Source organism: Microcaecilia unicolor, unplaced genomic scaffold, assembly GCF_901765095.1.
Source record: "Microcaecilia unicolor unplaced genomic scaffold, aMicUni1.1, whole genome shotgun sequence".
Taxonomy (NCBI): domain Eukaryota; kingdom Metazoa; phylum Chordata; class Amphibia; order Gymnophiona; family Siphonopidae; genus Microcaecilia; species Microcaecilia unicolor.
Genome location: NW_021963786.1, coordinates 571,421 through 592,984, shown reverse-complemented (window position 1 = coordinate 592,984; position 21,564 = coordinate 571,421). Strand labels below are relative to the sequence as shown.

Genomic DNA, 21,564 nt, shown 5'->3' with positions numbered 1-21,564 from the left:
CAACACACTGGCAGATCCAACCAGTCACATCGTCGAATGTGTACTGTATCCCCGGCTCCCTTAACCCTACTGTCTAAGATTAGTTGAGTGAAATATTTTTTCACTCAACGAATAGTTAAGCTCTGGAACTCTTTGCCAGAGGAGGTGGTAACAGCGGTTAGTATATCTGGGTTTTAAAAAAGATTGGACAAATTCCTGGAGGAAAAGTCCATAATCTGCTATTGAGACAGACATGGGAAGCAACTGCTTGCTCTGGGATTTGTAGTATGGAATGTTACTAATTCTACATGGAATCTGTCACTCTTTAGGATTCCAGAATCTTGCTATTCTTTGGGGTTCTACATGGAATGTTGATACTCTTTGACTTTCTGCATGGAATCTTGTCACTCTTTAGGATTCCAGAATTTGCTATTCTTTGGGGTTCTACATGGAATGTTGCTACTCTTTGAGTTTCTGTATGGAATCTTGACACTCTTCAGGATTCCAGAATCTTGCTATTCTTGGGGTTCTACATGAAATGTTGCTACTATTGAGTTTCTGTATGGAATCTTGACACTCTTTAGTATTCCAGAATCTTGCTCTTCTTTGGGGTTCTACATGGAATGTTGCCACAAATTTGGATTTCTGCCAGGTACTTGTGGCCTGGCTTGGCCACTGTTTGGAAAACAGGATACTGGGCTAGATGGCCATTGGTCTGACCCAGTATGGCTACTCTTCCTGAGACTGAGGTGTACCTCTGTGAATATGAGGGTGTAGGCTGCCTTGGTATCTCTGTCTGATTGGGATGCAGGCTAGAAGGTACATAAGAGTAGCCTGGCAAGCTCATTGCAAGCCTCTAAATATGCAGGTCCACAATGCTGACTAACAACTGGATGGTGCGGTCATTTTGAGGTGGATGCAAGGGTTGTTCCCCTTGCTAGGAATGGTATTGCAAGGTGATGATCAGCAATTCACTTGTGTTGTGCTGGCCATAGAAGAGCAACTATCATAAAATTTGGAAACTTTGGGGGTTGGAGAGTTTATGGGTGTTGGCGTAATCTGTTTCAAGAGCCCCAGCGGGGCCTCATCATATTTGCTGTATAACTCCTCTGGCATTGTGGTGCCAGTGTGAGAGACGAAAGTGCCAATGAGGCTCCTTCCCACTTCCAAGTTGCTGACTAAAGTAATGACTATCTGGGGATTTTATGAGTTCCGTGATGGGCAAATGCACCCTCCAGAAGCCCCTGCAGATACTGCAAAAGAACATTTTTGCACTCGTATTTTTGTTGTTTTATGTTGCCATGAAGATGTGAAGGTTGAGTAAAGGTGTTAGTGGGGTCTGTTAGGGATATTTATCTGTAGGCAGTACCCCCCACCCACACACCTACTTGCTACAGTATTATGAGGAGCCTCTCTATAAAGGGAGTTTCAGAGTTAGGCTACACCCTTTCAGCAATTCATTTTTGCCACTGTGACTTATTTCCTTGCCCCTCGGGGGGGGGGGGGGCTACCCTTTGAATTTGTACTTAGAGCAACGGATCACGTAACCTGCCCAATGTCATCAAGGAGCCACAATGGGAATCTTGCTACTCTTTGTGGTTCTGGAATCTTGACACTCTTTGGGGTTCTAGAATCTTGCTATTCTCTGGGTTCTAGAATCTTGCTACTCTTTGTTGGTTTGGAATCTTGCTACTCTTTGGGGTTCTGGAATCTTGCTACTCTTTGTGGGTGTGGAATCTTGCTACTCTTTGGGGTTCTGGAATCTTGCTACTCTCTTGGTTCTGAATTTTGCTACTCTCTGGGGTTCTGGAATCTTGCTACTCTTTGGGGTTCTAGAATCTTGCTATTCTCTGGGGTTCTAGAATCTTGCTACTCTTTGTGGGTTTGGAATCTTGCTACTCTTTGGGGTTCTGGAATCTTGCTACTCTCTTGGGTTCTGAATTTTGCTACTCTCTGGGTTCTGGAATCTTGCTACTCTTTGGGGTTCTGGAATCTTGCTACTCTCTTGGGTTCTGAATTTTGCTACTCTCTGGGGTTCTGGAATCTTACTACTCATTGGGGTTCTGCAATCTTGCTACTCTTTAGGGTTCTGCTACACACTTGTGACCTCGATTGGCCCCTGTTAGAAGCAGGATACTGAGCTAGATAGACCAATGGTCTGATCCAGAATAGCTATTCTTATTAGTAACCCGACTTCTCTGGTTCTCGGCACGCTGTACTAATCACTAGGTTATGTCTGCACTAGATATATTTCCCGTATCTAGAAGCGTTCATTGTTTGATTCAAAGACTCAGGAATTTAAATGAAAACAAGAAATTCTCAAGCTCCCTGTTCCTCCTCCCTTCTTGTTCTCTGCACTGCTGCAGCATTGGGGGGAAAACAACAGGAGGAGATGACCCGGATTAGGAACTGGAGAAGCTTTTCTCTGCTCTGTTTATGCCAATCTTCCCAACTCTCCTCCTATCCTCCTGGACTACAGGCGAGGAGGGGAAACAATAGAGTGGGAGGGCTAAATTATGGAGCACAGTGGGGTTTTTTCTGCTCTGCTCCAGTCTCACCCCCTCCCCTCCCCTCCAGTTCCTTGCAGATTTGCAGGCCCAAGGATATCTGCTGCCCCTGGGCAGACTTTCAGCCATTTGCCACTCTGCCCCCTGCAGGCAGTTCAAAGCCCTACCCTTATTGTTCATGATCTCTTCTTCCCCTCCCTAACCCCCCACCAGGTAGCTAGCATCTCCCTCCCTATCCTCCTTCAGGTCCAGCATTTCCCCTTTCCCTCCCTCCCCATGGGTCCAGCATCTCATCTTCCATTCCACTCCGTATCCCCCTATACAGCAGTTCCTCTTCCCTCTTCCTCCCCCTCCCCACAAGGTAGCCAGCATCTCCCTCCCTATCCTCCTTCAGGTCCAGCATTTCCCCTTTCCCTCCCTCCCCATGGGTCCAGCATCTCATCTTCCATTCCACTCCGTATCCCCCTATACAGCAGTTCCTCTTCCCTCTTCCTCCCCCTCCCCACAAGGTAGCCAGCATCTTCCTTCCCTATTCTCCCTCAGGCCCAGCATCTCCCTTTCCCCTCCTCCCACTAGGTTCAGTGTCTCATCTCCCTTTCCTCTTCCTACTGCTACTACTGCTTATCATTTTTATAGCACTACTAGACGTACGCAGCACTGTACACCGGACGGAGCTTGCAATCTAATCAAGACAGACAAACAGGACAAATAAGGGATAAGGGAATTACTCAAGGTGGGAATTATAAAACAGACCTGGGTGCTGAACCAGTGAATAGGAGTTAAAAGCAGCCTCAAAAAGGTGGGCTTTTAGCCTAGGTGTGAAAATGGCCAGAGCTGGAGCTTGACCTATGGATTCAGGAAGTCTGTCCCTTAATGCGTCCAATGTCTCATCTCCTCTTTCTTACCCCATCCCGTTGTCCAGCATGCTCCGCTTGCCACCATCCCATCCTCTCCTCAACAAAGGGCTTTGTCAGGCACCTTTTGAGTGTCGGCTCCTCTCACAAGGACCCAAAATGCAGTAACTATTATGCAGCTGGGAAGAGGTGTGATGGTGACAGTAAGGGGAGCACGGTAGACATGGAACCGGGATAAGGAAGGGTACATGCTTCTCTTCTAGGGTGATGGGGGGAAAATACCTCTGTATTGATGTGTTTTCAGGAGAAAAAAAACTGCAAAAAATATATACATCGTCCAAGGACACACATCATGACAGCTTTTGCAAAAAAAACTAAAAACATTTCTGCAAGAGAAATTCCTGCCGATAGATGTAGCTTAGCATCAAGCGTCAGACATCTCGATAAGCCATAACCAGATCATGTTACCACACACCCCGTCCTACATGTGCTAACCCTTCCAATTACCTCTCTTGCTCCCTAGTCCATACTTGTAGAACTGATAATTTGTCATCATTATTTTATTTTTATTACATTTGTACCTTGTGCTTTCCCACTCATGGCAGGCTCAATACAGCTTACATGGGGCAATGGAGGGTTAAGTGACTTGCCCAGAGTCACAAGGAGCTGCCTGTGCCTGAAGTGGGAATCAAACTCAGTTCCTCAGGACCAAAGTCCACCACCCTAAGCACTAGGCCACTCCTCCACTGTTGCTACTATTTGAGATTCTACATGGAATGTTGCTTATTCCACTAGCAACATTCCATGTAGAAGTCGGCCCTTGCAGATCACCAATGTGGCCGCGCAGGCTTCTGCTTCTGTGAGTCTGACGTCCTGCTGTCAGACTCACAGAAGCAGAAGCCTGCGCAGCCTTCTACATGGAATGTTGCTAGTGGAATAGCAACATTCCATGTAGAATCTCCAATAGTAGCAACATTCCAATAGTATCTTTTATTTTTGTTACATTTGTACCCCACGCTTTCAGGCTCAATGTGGCAATGGAGGGTTAAGTGACTTGCCCAGATTCACAAGGAGCTGCCTGTTCCTGAAGTGGGAATCGAACTCAGTTCCTCAGTTCCCCAGGACCAAAGTCCACCACCCTAACCACTAGGCCACTCCTCCACTTCCATCATCCTGTATTTGTATACCTGATTAATTTAATATAAGCCACACAGAGCCGAGTCCTCGACTTGATCGTATATGGGGTATAAATCCAATAAAGTAAAGTAAATATATGAGATTATAGCAGCTTAAATAGCAATATTGCAGCTTCAGGTCTTCTGAGACCATTGCCCTTGTTGTGACAGAAATGAGTTGTGTGTGGGGATAAGGGAAGTTTCTTAGGGTCTGTGAAAGGTGCCTGCAGTCTCTCCCCCTCTCTTTTTATTTTATTGATTTATTTATTTATAATTTCACACATTAATTCAAGATAACCTTGCACCAGCAATACAGGAGTGATATACCTTATAGGCAAAACAAGTAAAATATCTCTTTAAGGAAAATTATATCCCTATTCTTAGACCACAAACCTGCTTATAATCGAACGAGAAAAACGCCCAAGTTCCGACCTAAATCGGGAGATGGACGTTTATCTCACAAAAACGAATAAAGCGGTATAATCGAAAGCCGATTTTTGGACGTTTTCAACTGCAATCCGTCGCGGATGCGGACAAAGTTGATGGGGGCGTGTCAGAGGTGTGGCGAAGGCGGAACTGGGGCGTGGTTATCTGCCGAACAGAGATGGGCGCATTTCACCGATAATGGGAAAAAAGTATGCGTTTTTAGCTAGAATTTAGGACACTTTTTCTGGACCCTGTTTTTTCACGAATAAGGCCCCAAAAGTGCCCTAAATGACCAGATGACCACTGGAGGGAATCGGGGATGACCTCCCCTGACTCCCCCAGTGGTCACTAACCCCCTCCCACCACAAAAAAATGATGTTTCACAAATTTTTATTTTCACCCTCAAATGTCATACCCAGCTCCCTGGCAGCAGTATGCAGGTCACTGGAGGAGTTGTTAGGGGGTGCAGTGGACTTCAGGCAGGTGGACCCAGGCCCATCCCCCCTACCTGTTACAATTGTGCTGCTTAATGCTTATTAGTCGTCCTACCCCCCCAAACCCACTGTACCCACATGTAGGTGCCCCCCTTCACCCCTTAGGGCTATAGTAATGGTGTAGACTTGTGGGCAGTGGGTTTTGAGGGGGATTTGGGGGGCTCAACACACAAGGGAAGGGTGCTATGCACCTGGGAGCTCTTTTACCTGTTTTTTTTGGTTTTGTAAAAGTGCCCCCTAGGGTGCCCGGTTGATGTCCTGGCATGTGAGGGGGACCAGTGCACTACGAATCCTGGCCCCTCCCACGAATAAATGTCTTGGATTTATTCGTTTTTGAGCTGGGCGCTTTCATTTTCCATTATCGCTGAAAAACAAAAACGCCCAGCTCACACATTGTTGAATAAACATGGGCGTCTATTTTTTCCCAAAATACGGTTCGGTCCGCCCCTTCACGGACCCGTTCTCGGAGATAAACGCCCATAGAGATAGGCGTTTTCGTTCAATTATGCCCCTCAAAGTAAACCACAAGAGGAGAGGGGGGGGGGGGTCAATTAAGTTGAGGAGAACATACAAACTATTTGTTATACTGGAAATCAGGACCTGGACTAACCCAGGGGTAATTAATACTACACACTACCCCTAACCCCAAAAGTAATTTGGCAATCTTCTTTAAATCAACAAAGCTTCTCAATTGTTCAGGTTCATAAAAAAAAAAAATACTTATTATTCAAATACTCTACCGGCCATTTGCACGGATAAGCCAGCAAAAAGCTGGCTCCCAATGCCTTGACTTCATCTCTCAATAAAAGAAACTCTCTCCTTTTTTCCTGGGTCAACCTCGTAACATCCGGATAAATCCAGACTCGTGCCCCTAGAAAAGGTTTTTTGAGCATTTTTAAAGTACAATTTCATAATTGAATTTAAGTCCTGCTCAAAACACAAAGGAAATCAACAAAGTCTCTCTCTCTCTCTTTTAAATATCTAATCCAGAGCCAGCTAGCTGTGGAAAATAATACCATAAGTTAGGATATGGATGCATTCCTGGATTATCAGCGGGAGTCGGAGCATTCCGACCTCCCTGCCAATCCAACTGGGTTTTCTGAAGAAGATTAGCTGCAACCATGATATGTGAGACATGACTGATGTGCAGTTTATCTGGAGGTTCTGCAACATTTTGATACAGTGTTGCATGAATTAGGAAACGTGGAGGGATGGGATCTGTCTGCCACTTTTACTAGTGGGTTAATAAGTAGGGTCTACAGGGGATTGTGATTAATGGTCCATTTTTTGACTGTGGGTCTGAAGGGACCCTTCATTTTTTTTTCTTTATCTGTGATTTGGAGCAGGGAATATTAACACAGTCTGTTATGCAGTAAAGGAAGACTGACAATGGCCTGACAAAAGTGCAAGAAATGGTAATTAAAATATAAAAAGATCTGCAGACAGTCAGTGGTGTGGTGTATTAAAGTGTGGGTGAGATAGGAAGGGTGCGAGATTGGGGCCGAGAATGAAATCACTCCCAACATTCTCCGAGAAATCAAATCAAAGCTTCTCCAGGATTAAGAAAAACCCAGGCCAGGTGTGTCTGGACTCATTAAACATGTATTTTATTTATTTAGATATTGCTCACACCTTTTTCAGTAGTAGCTGAAGGTGAGTTACATTCAGGTACTCTGGATATTTCTCTGTCCCAGGAGGGCTCACAACTAAGTTTGTACCTGAGGCAATGGAGGGTTAAGTGACTTGCCCAAGATCACAAGGAGCAGCAGTGGGATTTGAACCATATGGGCTTCTTAGCATTTACCACCAGGGGCGTAGCTACGGGGGACCATGGGGGCCTGGGCCCCTGCAAATTTCATCCGGGCCCCTGGTTTGGCTGGCGAGGGTCCCCAACCCCCACCAGACGAAGCCAAGTTTGCTGCCCTGCTCTTCTTTCTTCTCCTGTGCACGCCAGGGGCGTAGCCAGACTTCGGTGGGAGGGGGGTCCAGAGCTCGAGGTGAAGGGGCACATTTTAGCCCCCCCCCCCTGCCAACCCTCTCGACCCCCCTCCTGTCACCAACCCGCCATCGCCTACCTTTGCTGGTGGAGGACCTCAACCCCCGCCAGCCGAGGTCCTCTTCTTCTCGCAAAAGGCTTCCTTCTGTTTCTGACCTAGTGGGATTTGAACCAGCCACCTCTGGATTGCAAGACCAGTGCTCTAACCACTAGGCCACTCCTCCACTTGGCTTTTTGTGAGTTCATAAAAACAATAGATGAAGACTCAATTTATTGACCCTTATAGGTGAACATAACCTGCCACAGGACTTCCCTTCTCAACACCATTCCTACAAAGCTGCCGCCTTCCTCTCCTAGCAGTTAAAGAAGTTAGGGGCCATTTTACAAAGCGGGTTTACCGCTTGCTAAAAAGGAAGTCACACCAGGCTACTGCAGCAGCCCGATGGTACTTCCCACCCCCCAGTGCGCCGTCATATCCGGTGCTACAAAAATATTAGTATTTTTGTATAGCCGATGTGTACCTGGCGGTAATCGGACAGTGCCACGTGCTGGCCCGGTTACCACTTGGTTAGTACGGGAGCCCTACTGCCACCTCAAAGGCTTCCCCTGAAATGGCCAACACACGCCAACACCAGCGCAGGCCCTGTTTTGCCGCAGCTTGGTACAAGGGGCCTGAATGTGGTAACCTGCAAATGTTTTCTCAGACAGGGAACTATGTGCATTCGAATGGTCCAACGGGCAGAGAAATACTGGCATTTTCTGGCCTTTAGCGTGTTTTTACCGATGTACAATCTGTTCTGAAAAAATTGTGCAAAAGGGCCCTTTCGCCTGTAATAAACCTTCAACGTAGTCCGTGTATGCAAAAGTTAACTACAGTTCGGAGGCGATGAATTGTTCTGAGGCGCGATCATTGAAAATGGCTTGTTAGAATCTGCTGAAAACACGGCTTTGCACACTGGCTTTTGCTCCTTGAGGAATTGTTCTCCTTTTATCTTCTGGCACCTGAACTTATCCATAAAAGAAGCTTCTAACCATTAGGAAATCCCTCAGGTCAGTAGACTGGCCTGAAATTGAGAAATGCCCTTCCACAGCTCAAATACAGTGTGTATGCGTGTTCGTTCAAAGCATGTGTGTGCTCATATACATGTGATTTTAATGTCTGCATGTGCACTAGGGAGCCTGTATTTTTCCATACTGGGCTGCTAAGCAGGAAATCACCCAGACAGTTTTATATATCTTCAAGGAATACATAAGACCCTTGTGTAACTCCCCCACCCTGTCCTGTGACGAGTCCACAATCACAGAACTAGGAATATTCCAAGGATGTGGCTGAGATAGCTATAAACAGACTGGGTCATCCCGCTTAAAAGAGCCTCCCACCTCCACCAGTACAACCATCAGCAAACACTCTGTGGCATCCACAGTAGAATGGGAGCCTCTGTGGCAACTGCTGCTGAAACAGGAACTCGAGTATGTGTGAAAATAAACTCGAGGTGTCCTTGGCGTCTGAGGAGGCGAATGTGGTTGCTGCTGACAGAAAGGTACCCTCAGAACAGTCAATAGTGTCTGTCCTCAACAGGGCATCAGAAAGGAGCCAGGAACCGCAGCGGTGGAGATGCAGCAAGCGGGGCAGAGTCCAGAGGAGGTAAAGTGCTGGGGAATGGATGGACAGGAGAATTATCTCTCTTCCACTGACTTTCCAGCTTCAGCTGTCACTCATTACTTTATAATTGCGGAAAAATCCATAGACCATTATTAAATTGACTTGGGGAAAATCCACTGCTTATTTCTGCTTAGCTCCGTTTACCACGCATTGTGGCAATGCCCAAAGGTGCGAGCATTTTGGCAACGGGTTCGGGGGTTTCTGATCAGGCTTGGGAATAAAATTGAGGGCACGGAGGGACAGTTTTTGCTAGACCAACCAAGGGCTTTTGCCTCTTTGTGCACTCCTGCAGCTAGGCTATGCAGAAAGCTGAGTTTGGTAGCTCGAAAGTGTATATTGCAATATAGGACCTCTTCGGAAGCGCCCGCCTACTGGCATTGGCGTAATCAGGTGCACCTTTTAGCTTCTTGGGAGGCAAGAGATTCCAAACTGACGCCTAAGTGTAGAAAACAATTTCTCCAGATATGGATGCCTTATCTTCAGGTTCTAAGCCCAAAGGGTCGGAGTTTACTTATTAATGCTCATTGATTTTAGATGAGGAGTGGGCTGCCAATAAGACCTGGGTTACTGGTTTAATTGTACTTACTTGAATCAACACGGATAGCAACAGGAAGGTGGGAGGGGAGGGGAGGGGAGGGGGGGAAACAGGGCGATTTACCAGCTGTACGGTTCATGCATGGTATCTTATTGCTTGTATATTGGCAATATTGAGTAAGTTGTGTTGTTTAACTTTGAGTTATCAATAAAGTTAAATAAAAAAAATGTATTGAACTTTTTTGGGATCTTGCCAGGTATTTGTGACTTGGATTGGCCACTGTTGGAAACAGGATGCTGAGCTTGATGGACCTTTGGTCTGTCCCAGTGTGGCAATACTTATGTACTTATGTATTTATAATGGATGCAACATACATTGTATGTTGAATTGAATTTTCTCTTCCTTAAAGTTGTACCAGGAAAACTTCATTGCCTTTCTCTTTTGAGATTGCTCTTAACATTTCCAGACTTTCTCTGTGTTCATCTCATTCAAACACTGTTAAGAATTTAAAAAGCAATTGTCAGTCCTTCAGCTGAGAAACACGCAGTATTTTTAAGTGTGCTAAGCTTAGACAAAAACGTACCTGCCTGTGCAAGACAGAAAGGTGTGGTGAGCCGGGGCAAGGAGAGGGCTGTGCAACCTACACAGAATGCATACAGGTTTCATGCACACAGAGGTACCGCATACAAGGAACATATACAGGTGTCACATACACAGAAAAACACACAAGCATGCATACATACAGAGGTTCCACACACAGGGAACGCACACAGGTTACACACAAAATGCACATACACAGGTGCCACATACAAATAACACACATAAATGCAAAACCACAGAGGTACTACAAGGAACATACACAGAATGCACACCTTTCTGTGGTTAAAATCAAAGCAGTTTACATACTATAGACAGGTTCTTACCTGGGGCAATGGAGGGTTAAGTGACTTGTCCAGAGTCACAAGGAGCTGCAGTGGGAACTGAACCCAGTTCCCCAGAATCAGTGTCCACTGCACTAACTACTAGGCTACTCCTCCACTAGCAACATTCCATGTAGAAGCCTGCCCTTGCAGATCAGCAATGCGGCCGCACAGGCTTCTGTTTCTGTGAGTCTGATGTCCTGCCGCATTGCTGACCTGCAAGGGCAGGCTTCTACATGGAATGTTGCTAGTGGAATAGCAACATTCCATGTAGAATCTCCAATAGTAGCAACATTCCATGTAGAATCTCCAATAGTATCTATTTTATTTTTGTTACATTTGTACCCTGCGCTTTCCCACTCATAGCAGGCTCAATGCGGCTTACATGGGGCAATGGAGGGTTAAGTGACTTGCCCAGAGTCAAAAGGAGCTGCCTGTGCCTGAAGTGGGAATCGAACTCAGTTCCTCAGGACCAAAGTCCACCACCCTAACCACTAGGCCACTCCTCCACTGTTGCTACTATTTGAGATTCTACATGGAATGTTGCTATTCCACTAGCAACATTCCATGTAGAAGTCGGCCCTTGCAGATCACCAATGTGGCCGCGCAGGCTTCTGTGAGTCACAGAAACAGAAGCCTGCGCAGCCTTCTACATGGAATGTTGCTAGTGGAATAGCAACATTCCATGTAGAATCTCCAATAGTAGCAACATTCCAAGTAGAATCTCCACTAGTAGCAACATTCCATATAGAATCTCCAATAGTATCTATTTTATTTTTGTTATATTTGTACCCCGCACTTTCCCACTCATGGCAGGCTCAATGCGGCTTACATGGGGCAATGGAGGGAGGGATCAGATAGAAAGTACTAGAACAAGAGACCATGATATATACTGGGGGCAGACTCAGGAGCAACAGCAGAAAGGATGCTGGGTATAGATAGGCCTTCTGGGAGGAGGGGGTGGGGGTGATGGAGGTAGAAACAGCGCATTCCTGCGTGTGAGGATGTGGTGGTGAGCACTGGGCAGGTTCTGAGATGCTGGATCAGGGTCTCTTGCACCTTATCTGCTTCTATAACAGACAAGATAACAAAGTGAATCGGGGCCGGTTCTGTCTGTTAATTTCTGATTCACCAGCCCATTAGAATCTGGTTCTGTCTGTTAATGCCTCTCGTCCCAGCCCATTACAGCTTGATTTTGTAGCATTACAAACTGCAGAATGTGATGCCCCTGGGACTAATGTGAAAAAATCTGAGCTATTTGCTTATGTTTGTTACCTCGAGAATTGTATAAATGCTACATACATACACAAACACACACACACACTCACAGAAGTACCACATAGATCTCACACACACAAAGATAAAACATAACCACACACAGGTATTACACACAAGGAACACATATAGCTGTCATGCACACAGATAAAATACACACACACACACACACACACAGGTCCAACATAAAGGGAACAAAGGTCTAACACAGACAGATCAAATGCACACACAAAAGGGTACCACATACAAGGGAAACACACAAAGATCCCATGCACACAGATAAAACACACATGCAGGTACCACGTACATCTCACACACACAGATAAAACAAAACCACACACAGCTCTCACGCACACAGCTAAAACACAAACAGGGAACACACAGAAGCACCACACAAGGAACACACAAATAAAATGCACACACACAAGGAACACATGTAGCTCTCATGCACATAGATAAAACACCTACAAGCATGCTTACACACAGAACACAAACACAAGAAACACACACAGGTCTCTTTCACATAGTTAAAATACACACATAAGTACTACACACAAGGTACACACAGAGATGAAATGCACACACACACATGCATAAACACAGAAGGAATACACACAGATAAAATGTACACACACCTACACATATTTATCACACACAGATCTCAGATATATATATATGAAATGCACACAGACACACATAGACACATTGGTATCACACACAAAGCACTCACACAGATAAGAAGCACATGTAGGTAACATATACAAGAATTCACAAGTCTCATACACTACATTTAGGTACTACTACTTAACACTACTTAACATTTCTAGAGCGCTACTAGGGTTACGCAGCGCTGTACAGTTTAACAAAGAAGGACAGTCCCTGCTCAAAGGAGCTTACAATCTAAAGGACGAAATGTCAAGTTGGTGCAGTCTAGATTTCTTGAATAGCGGTAGAGTGGTTAGGTGCCAAAGGCGACATTGAAGAGGTGGGCTTTGAGCAAGGATTTGAAGATGGGCAGGGAGGGGGCTTGGCGTATGGGCTCAGGGAGTTTGTTCCACGCATGAGGTGAGGCGAGGCAGAAAGGGCGGAGAAAGTTGGCGGTGGTGGAGAAGGGTACTGAAAGGAGGGATTTGTCTTGAGAGCGGAGGTTACGGGTAGGAACGTAAGGGGAGATGAGGGTAGAGAGGTAAGGAGGGGCTGCAGATCGAGTGCATTTGTAGGTTAATAGGAGAAGCTTGAACTGTATGCGGTACCTGATCGAAAGCCAGTGAAGTGACTTGAGGAGAGGGGTGATATGAGTATATCGGTCAAGGCGGAAGATAAGGTGTTTTATATACTTTGATGTAGCACAAGCACACAAACACACAGAGCAGAAGATCTTGGGTCGGGACTAAGTTCTCTCTTCTTGTTTCCTTTTCAGAACACTCCGCAGCAGCTAAGACGGGAGGCTGCTTCCCTGGTGACAGCCTGGTGACATTGGAAAGTGGCGAGCGGAGGGCTGTGTCCACGCTAAGGCCTGGAGACCGCGTTCTGGCCATGGACAGTACAGGCAGGCCCACCTTTAGTGACTTCCTCACCTTCCTGGACAAGGATCCTTCCTCACTGCGGCACTTTCACGTGATCGAGACTCGGGATCCACCCCGCCAGCTAACGCTCACTGCCACACACCTTCTTTTCCTGGCTAACAACTTCTCCAGGCCTCTTACGGACTTCCAGCCTCTGTTTGCCAGCAGCGTTCAGCCTGGGCAGTACGTCTTGGTAGCAGGGGCACTTGGTCTGCAGCCTGCACAAGTCACAGCGGTCAGCACAGCGCTGGATACCGGGGCATATGCACCCCTGACACGGCACGGGACGGTGGTGGTGGATGGTGTGGTTGCCTCATGCTTTGCCGTGGTCCAGGAGCAGCAACTGGCACAGCTGGTGTTCTGGCCACTTCGGCTCTACCATAGCCTGGTCCACTGGCCAGGTGAGGCCCAGCAAGATGGTGTGCACTGGTACTCACATCTGTTGTATCGGCTGGCCCAGCTGCTGCTGCCCCAAGACAGCTTCCACCCTCTGGGAATGCTCCAGTCCGACAGCTGAGCCAGGAGAGAGGAGGAAGAGGATGAAGCCAGCAGGTGGGACAGGCCCGAGGCTGTGCACACATGGTACCCTGGAACTGGGGGACAACAGTTCTGGCAAAGTGTGGCATGAGGAGACAGAGGTGCCCTGCAGCAGCTGTAGCAGCCCCCTTCCCCCAGTTGAAATCACAATGCAAAGACTGGGCGCTTCAAGACTGCTCAATCTGGACCTAAAAATCTCCAAGGGATACAGGAGACATTGAACTTTTAAAGTATCCTCTCTTGTGACCGAGGAAGGTGGTTATGGTGAAAGGGAAAAAGGAAGGGTGGGCAGATGTCCTGCTTCATAGAGCAATGTCCTGTGTTTTCAAGGAAGTATCTTGTGTCCTGCTTGTACAAGAATGGGCCACACTCTTGTGTTCTTTCACAATCTGGTCATATACAGAAAACAAAAATTGACTAAAATTCATTTATGACATGAACAGGAGATCTAGGGTTTGAAAGAAAGGTGGGGGTGCAGATGCTATGATATGTTATCATCTCCATTTCCCCCTCTTCCCTTATCCACTTTCTTTTTCTTTTCCTCCTTCTCTCCATCAGCTTCCTCGACCTATCCATCTCTTCACCTCCCCCTGCCTTTGAGGAGAAATGAAGAAAAAGGAGGGGAATCCATCTATCTCTTTTCCTAGCTCCCCAGCTTCCTCTTAAGAATCCTCTCAGTCTTTCCCTTAGGGTATGAACATAAGAACCTAAGAGTTGTCCTACTGGGTCAGCCCAAGGGTCCATCTAACCCAGTATCCTGTTTCTAACACGGTACAGGCTACAAGTACCTGACAGAGTCCTTTCTAAGTTGAGTTTTTTCTCATCCTTTATCTTCGGTTCTCTTCCATGTACCACCTCTCCTGTCTCCCCAGCTTCCTTCTCAGAATCCTCTCATTCTCTCTCATGGGCCTTTTCTAAGTTGAGTTTCTTCTCATCCTTTGCCTTTGGTTCTCTTCCATCTACCTCCTCTCCTGTCTCCCCAGCTTCCTTCTCAGAATCCTCTCAATCTCTCTGATGGGCCTTTTCCAAGTTGAGTTTCTTCTCATCCTTTGCTTTTGGTTCTCTTCCATCTACCTCCTCTCCTGTCTCCCCAGCTTCCTTCTCAGAATCCTCTCAATCTCTCTGATGGGCCTTTTCCAAGTTGAGTTTCCTCTCATCCTTTGCCTTTGGTTCTCTTCCATCTACCTCCTCTCCTGTCTCCCCAGCTTCCTTCTCAGAATCCTCTCGATCTCTCTGATGGGCCTTTTCCAAGTTGAGTTTCTTCTCATCCTTTGCCTTTGGTTCTCTTCCATCTACCTCCTCTCCTGTCTCCCCAGCTTCCTTCTCAGAATCCTCTCGATCTCTCTGATGGGCCTTTTCCAAGTTGAGTTTCTTCTCATCCTTTGCCTTTGGTTCTCTTCCATCTACCTCCTCTCCTGTCTCCCCAGCTTCCTTCTCAGAATCCTCTCAATCTCTCTGATGGGCCTTTTCCAAGTTGAGTTTCCTCTCATCCTTTCAGTTATCCTCCACCCCTTTCTTCTTCCATCTCTCCATGTTCTTCTCAATTTCTTAGGACACAGTACTATGGCAGAGCAGTGACAGGCCAGCAGGTCAAGGACATGGTTGGCCCTCACAGCTTCTCTTCCTCCATGACACCTGCTTCCATTGAGGTCAGGACACACAGCATATGAGGCAGGAGCAACCATTATGGCCTGATCTTTGACTGCCAGAGAGGAAAAGAGATGGAGGAAGGTCAGCCTTTTAAATGTAGTAATATTCGACATGAGTGGTCACCTTAGGATAGGGATTGTGGGGAAGGGGAAAGAGGCTGTGTTCAGGGAGAGATGGTGCTGTCTTTATATGTTTTGAGGGAAGGAATTGGGGCTGTCAGGAAGCAGATGTGAAGGATATTGTTACGTTTTCATGTTGAACGGCACTTTGAGAAAGTCTGTGGAGACATTTCCCATGTGTCTCCTGCACGTACTGGCAGGGCCACCGAGAGACTTAGCAGGGCCTGGGACAAGGCCGCTGCCGCCAGGCCCGGGGCAGGGCTGCTGCCACCGCCCCCCCCCCCCCCAGATTGCCACCTCCCACCCTCCAGATCATTGCCGTTGCTGCCCCCCCTCCCCACAGGATTGCCACTGCCACAACTGAGATACCTTGGGGCTGACGGGGATCCCGAGGCCCCCACCAGTGGAAGACTCCAGCACTGCTCTTCACTCCATGCCTGTGCTGCCCCTGCGGCTGCTTTTTTTTGTTTGTTGCACATGCTCGGTTTCGAAACCGAGCATGTGCCTGAGGGGAAAAGCAGCCGCTCGGCACAGTGGTAGAGGCGAGCGAAGAGCAGCACTGGAGGGGGGCCCAGCACCAGAGTTCTCTCTCCTGCTCCTGTCGGAACGCGATCACGCAGGGCCCGTCGGGAGCAGGAGAGAGAGAGAGAGAGAAACCCCGGCACCGAGCCCTCCTTGGAGACCGGGTCTGGGGAATTTTGCCCCCCCCCCCCCCTCTTGGCGGCCCTGTGTACTGGACCATATCTGATGAGCAGAGCACTGGGGATATGACAATACTGAGGTGTGACCATTCAGATTCTTTAAGTTCATCTCTCTGAGACCCGATTGGTAGCCGTGTCCCAAAGTCCCTACCTGATGTGGGATTTGATAGGTTCTTGCAGTGCACATGATCATGTCACTCATTGACAGAAGAAGATGCACTTTGTGTGTCTCTCATGCTAACATGGTAATAGCCGTGAGAAATTATTGTTCACAGATAGAGTCCAGCACACTATAGGGTTACCATATTTATGGCTGCAGAAAAAGGAGGACAGATTGAGCCAGTCTGGGTTTTACTTCCATTGCTTTCAGTGGAAGCAAAACCCGGACTGGATCAATGTGTCCTCCTTTTTCTGTAGCCATATGGTAACCCTAAATGGCACACAGAGAGCCCAAGAAGACTTGCTGCCAACGATGTCTCCTGTCAGACGGGGCAGATAGGTTAGAAGAGATCTCCAAGTATGTTGAAGTACTAAATCCTGGAGGCAGCTCCATGCTTTCTGAGTTTTAATAACAGACAGGCATGGTAATGGTAAAAACCCTGGCCATGAAGGGACAAGGGGGCCCCAATTCACCATCTGAGGAAGGGGCAAACAGGCCTTTCAACATGTATCAGCTAGTGCAGCACTTTATTCTCATGTTCACTTCCAATTTCCAGTAAAGCTTCTAGAACTTGTACTTCTGAAAATCCATAGAACATCTGGAATAGGCAGAAAGAAATCTACTTTCCAGAGCAGGTACTGGGTCTGGAGATGACACACTGTGGCTGATGAGGCAAAAGACAGAAGGCAGACTTGTCATCCAGAGCCAACACTGGATCTAGATCTGACAGTACATAAATACATAAGTGTTGCCATACTGGGACAGACCAAAGGTCTATCAAGCCCAGTATCCTGTTTCCAGCAGTGGCCAATCCAGGTCACAAGTACCTGGCAAGATCCCAAAACAGTACAATACATTTTATGCTGCTTATCCGAGAAATAAGCAGTGGATTTTCCCCAAGTCCATCTTAATAATGACTTATGGACTTTTCTTTTAGAAAATTATCCAAACCTTTTTTAAACCCTGCTATGCTAACTGCTTTTACTACATTCTCTGGCAACAAATTCCAGAGTTTAATTACACGTTGTGACTGCTGAGAGAATAGACAAATTGCAGACTTGTGAACCAGAGCCAGTACTGGGTCTAGAGCTGAGACACTGCAGCTGCTGAGGGAACAGACAGAAGGCAGACTCGTCATCCAGAGCTGGCATTGGTTTTAGGACTGTCACTGCTGTAAAATGTTTCTGGGTGTGAAAGAACAACTGGAACATGGAGAGGGTGAATGAGTGAAAAGAGAAGGAAAGAGAACGCATCTGGAGAAGATGCTGTGGGTGAAAAAAGAGACACAGAAGGAGTGAGAGAAGAAGGAAGACTGATGAGAGGGAAAAGAGTAGAAGGATGCAGAGGAGAAATAAAGAAGGAAATATGAGGTGCATGAAAAGAGGGAAGCAAACACTTACTCCGGCTGATTATTGGCTATAGGGTACTGGATTGAACAGTACAATATTAAGGGGGAAGCAATGGAATCCCCCCCCCCCTCCACACACACACATGTCTTTCTTACACAGAGCTACTACTACTTTTCATTTCTACAGTGCTACTAGACGTACACAGCACCGTACACATACGAGACAGTCCCTACTGCACAGCTTACAATCTGTTCAAGACAGACAGGACAACTAGGAGAAAAAAAGCATAGGGACAAATAGGAAAGCAGCCTAATAAAGGCGAGGTTTTGGACTGGAGGGAATATGAGGCATTCACTCAGGAAGTCTAATACGGAGGGGCATAATTGAATGAAAACGCCTATCTCCATGGGCGTTTATCTCCGAGAACGGGTCAGTGAAGGGGCGGACCGAACCGTATTGTCGAAAAAAATAGACGCCCATGTTTTATTCAACAATGTGTGAGCTGGGCGTTTTTGTTTTTCAGCGATAATAGAAAATGAAAGCGCCCAGCTCAAAAACGAATAAATCCAAGGCATTTGTTCGTGGGAGGGGCCAGGATTCGTAGTGCACTGGTCCCCCTCACATGCCAGGACACCAACCGGGCACCCTAGGGGGCACTTTTACAAAAACAAAAAAAAAGGTCAAAGAGCTCCCAGGTGCATAGCACCCTTCCCTTGTGTGTTGAGCCCCCCAAATCCCCCTCAAAACCCACTGCCACAAGTCTACACCATTACTATAGCCCTAAGGGGTGAAGGGGGGCACCTACATGTGGGTACAGTGGGTTTGGGGGGGTTGGACGACTAAGCATTAAGCAGCACAATTGTAACAGGTGGGGGGGGATGGGCCTGGGTCCACCTGCCTGAAGTCCACTGCACCCCCTAACAACTGCTCCAGGGACCTGCATACTGCTGCCAGGGAGGTGGGTATGACATTTGAGGGTGAAAATAAAAAGTTGTGAAACATCATTTTTTTGTGGTGGGAGGGGGTTAGGTACCACTGGGGGAGTCAGGGGAGGTCATCCCCGATTCCCTCCAGTGGTCATCTGGTCATTTAGGGCACTTTTTGGGGCCTTATTCATGAAAAAACAGGGTCCAGGAAAAGTGTCCTAAATTCTAGCTAAAAACGCATACTTTCTTCCCATTATCGGTGAAATGCGCCCATCTTTGTTCGGCAGATAACCACGCCCCAGTTCCGCCTTCGCCACACCTCTGACACGCCCCCATAAACTTTGTCCGCATCCGCGACGGAGTGCAGTTGAAAACGCCCAAAAATCGGCTTTCGATTATACCACTTTATTCGTTTTTGTGAAATAAACGTCCATCTCCCGATTTAGGTCGGAACTTGGGCATTTTTCTCGTTCGATTATAAGCTGGACAGTCATACAGGGCAGCAAGGTGGAAGGAATTGTGGAGAAGAAGGGTACAGATAAGAGATGCACCAGATGAATGGAGTTTCCAGGGAGGGGTGTAGGGACAGATAAGAGGGAAGAGATACTGAGGAGCTGCATAATGAATGCACTTGTAAGAACGTAAGTGTTGCCATACTGGGACAGATCTAGGGTTCATCAAGCCCAGTATCCTGTTTCCAACAGTGGCCAATCCTGGTTACAAGTAACTGGCAAGATCCCAAAACAGCGAAATAGATTTTATGCTGCTTAGTCCATCTTAATAATGACTTATGGACTTTTCTTTTAGGAAGTTATCCTAACCTTTTTTAAACCCTGCTAAGCTAACTGCTTTTTACATTCTCCGGCAACGAATGCTGGACTTTAATCACACATTGAGTGAAGAAATATTTTCTCAGATTCTTTTTAAATTTACTACTTTGTAGCTTCATTGCGTGCCTCCTAGTCCTAGTATTTTTGGAAAGAGTAAACAAGCGATTCACGTAAGAGATTGAATTTTTGTATGGAAACAAATAGGGAGCCAATGAGGCCACAGTATTACGCTGCCTGCACCTATAACGTAGTTTCCTTTCCTCTCACTTTAGATTTTATATTATAAACCGATCAGAAATTGGGCCATATATCAAACACTGATTAAACTTGGAAGTGACTTGTGAGTGTAACGACACTGGTGGAAAATGAGTTGTGCAGCAGAATTTTGAACGGATTGAAGAGAAAGCAAATCTGTAAGGAGCAAGTTGCAGTAATCTAAACAGGAAGCAATGAGAGAGTGGATAAGGGTTTTGGTAATGTGTTCAGAAAGGAAGGGATGAGTTGTCGTGATGTTATAGAGAAAGAAACGTTAATGCTTACGTTTATTATTTATAACCCACCTTTATCCACAGTGGGGAACACAACAACATACATAATTCAAACACACACTTCAAAGACAGGAACTAACTGCAGTATCAGGTCTAAGCAACAGTGAAGTCAAGGCGAGCCATCGGCTTGAACATCAGTTCGGAAGAGCATACATTCCTTTGCCGCCTCAATTCCAAGGGCACTTTATTCCATTCTCGGGGACCATGCTTGAAAACGTGCCATTCCTTGTTTGTCCGAGTCATAGATGTCAATAATTAGGTACTTCAAGTGTACAAGCCTGGATGGTACATACTGGTACCAGTTGTCACGCAAGGAAAAAGCAACAGTTTTAGTAGTCTGTTGGATATGTGCAGAGAAAGAGAGAGAGGAGTCAAAGACGACCCCCAAGGTTACGAGCTGATGAGACAGGGAGGATGAGAGTGTTATCCACAGAGAAAGAGAATGGGGGAAGGGGAGAGGTGGGCTTAGGGGGAAAGCTAAGAAGCTCGGTCTTGACCATGGTGGTGAGTCATCCAGGCAGCAATGTCAAACAGTCAGGCTGAGAGACTTGGGCCTGGATTCCTGCTGAAACGCCTGGTGTGGGAATCATCGGCATAAAGATGATACTGAAAACGGTGGGAGGAGATCAGCACCAAGGGAAGAAGCATAGAGGGAGAAAAGAAGAGGCCTGAAGGCAGAGCCTTGAGGTACAGAAACTGATAGCGAGATAGCAGTGGAGGAGAATCCACTAGAGCACACACTGAAAGTGTGATGAGAGAGATGAGAAGAAAACCAAGATAGAACAGAGCCCCGAAACCCAATGAGGACAGCGTATCAAGGAGTAGGTGGTGATCAACAGTGTCAGAAGCAGCAGATAGGTCCAGAAGGCTGAGGATTAAGTAGAGGCTCTTGGATCTAAAACTGGTCACTGCAGACTTTGGCAAGACATTTTAGTGAAATGGACTCATACTTACCCAGAGCCTCCACAGTGTTTCCCTCTGGCAAGAGCTCCACACAGCATCTGCTGGAGCAAGACCACACCATGTCTTGGAGTTTTGGACTTGTGTGTCACAGCCATGATGGGGATGTAGGAGAGAGAAGAGAACCCTCGCTGAAGGCTGTGGGTATAAACCTCTCATCCTCCAATGGAGTAACATCACTCCAAATTTAAATCATTTGCAAATCAATTGACATAAATCTTGCTGTTCTCTATTTTCGGGTGTTGGCTACTTTCTGTGTTATAGTGAAGGGATCAGTCCTTCTCTGAGGTTATCAGTGGGGTACATGAGCTTGTATGTGACCTGAGGCTTTGGGGTAATCCTGGTACCTGGTCTCCTTGATCCCTATCACAGGGCACTCTGGGGCTTGAAGTCCT

The 21,564-nt window shown here is 46.8% G+C and overlaps 1 pseudogene; it reads left to right on the top strand.

The window, feature by feature from the left end:
* The first annotated feature begins 704 nt into the window (after positions 1 to 704).
* Positions 705 to 21,088, top strand: LOC115459631 (annotated as a pseudogene).
* Positions 21,089 to 21,564: the final 476 nt, after the last annotated feature.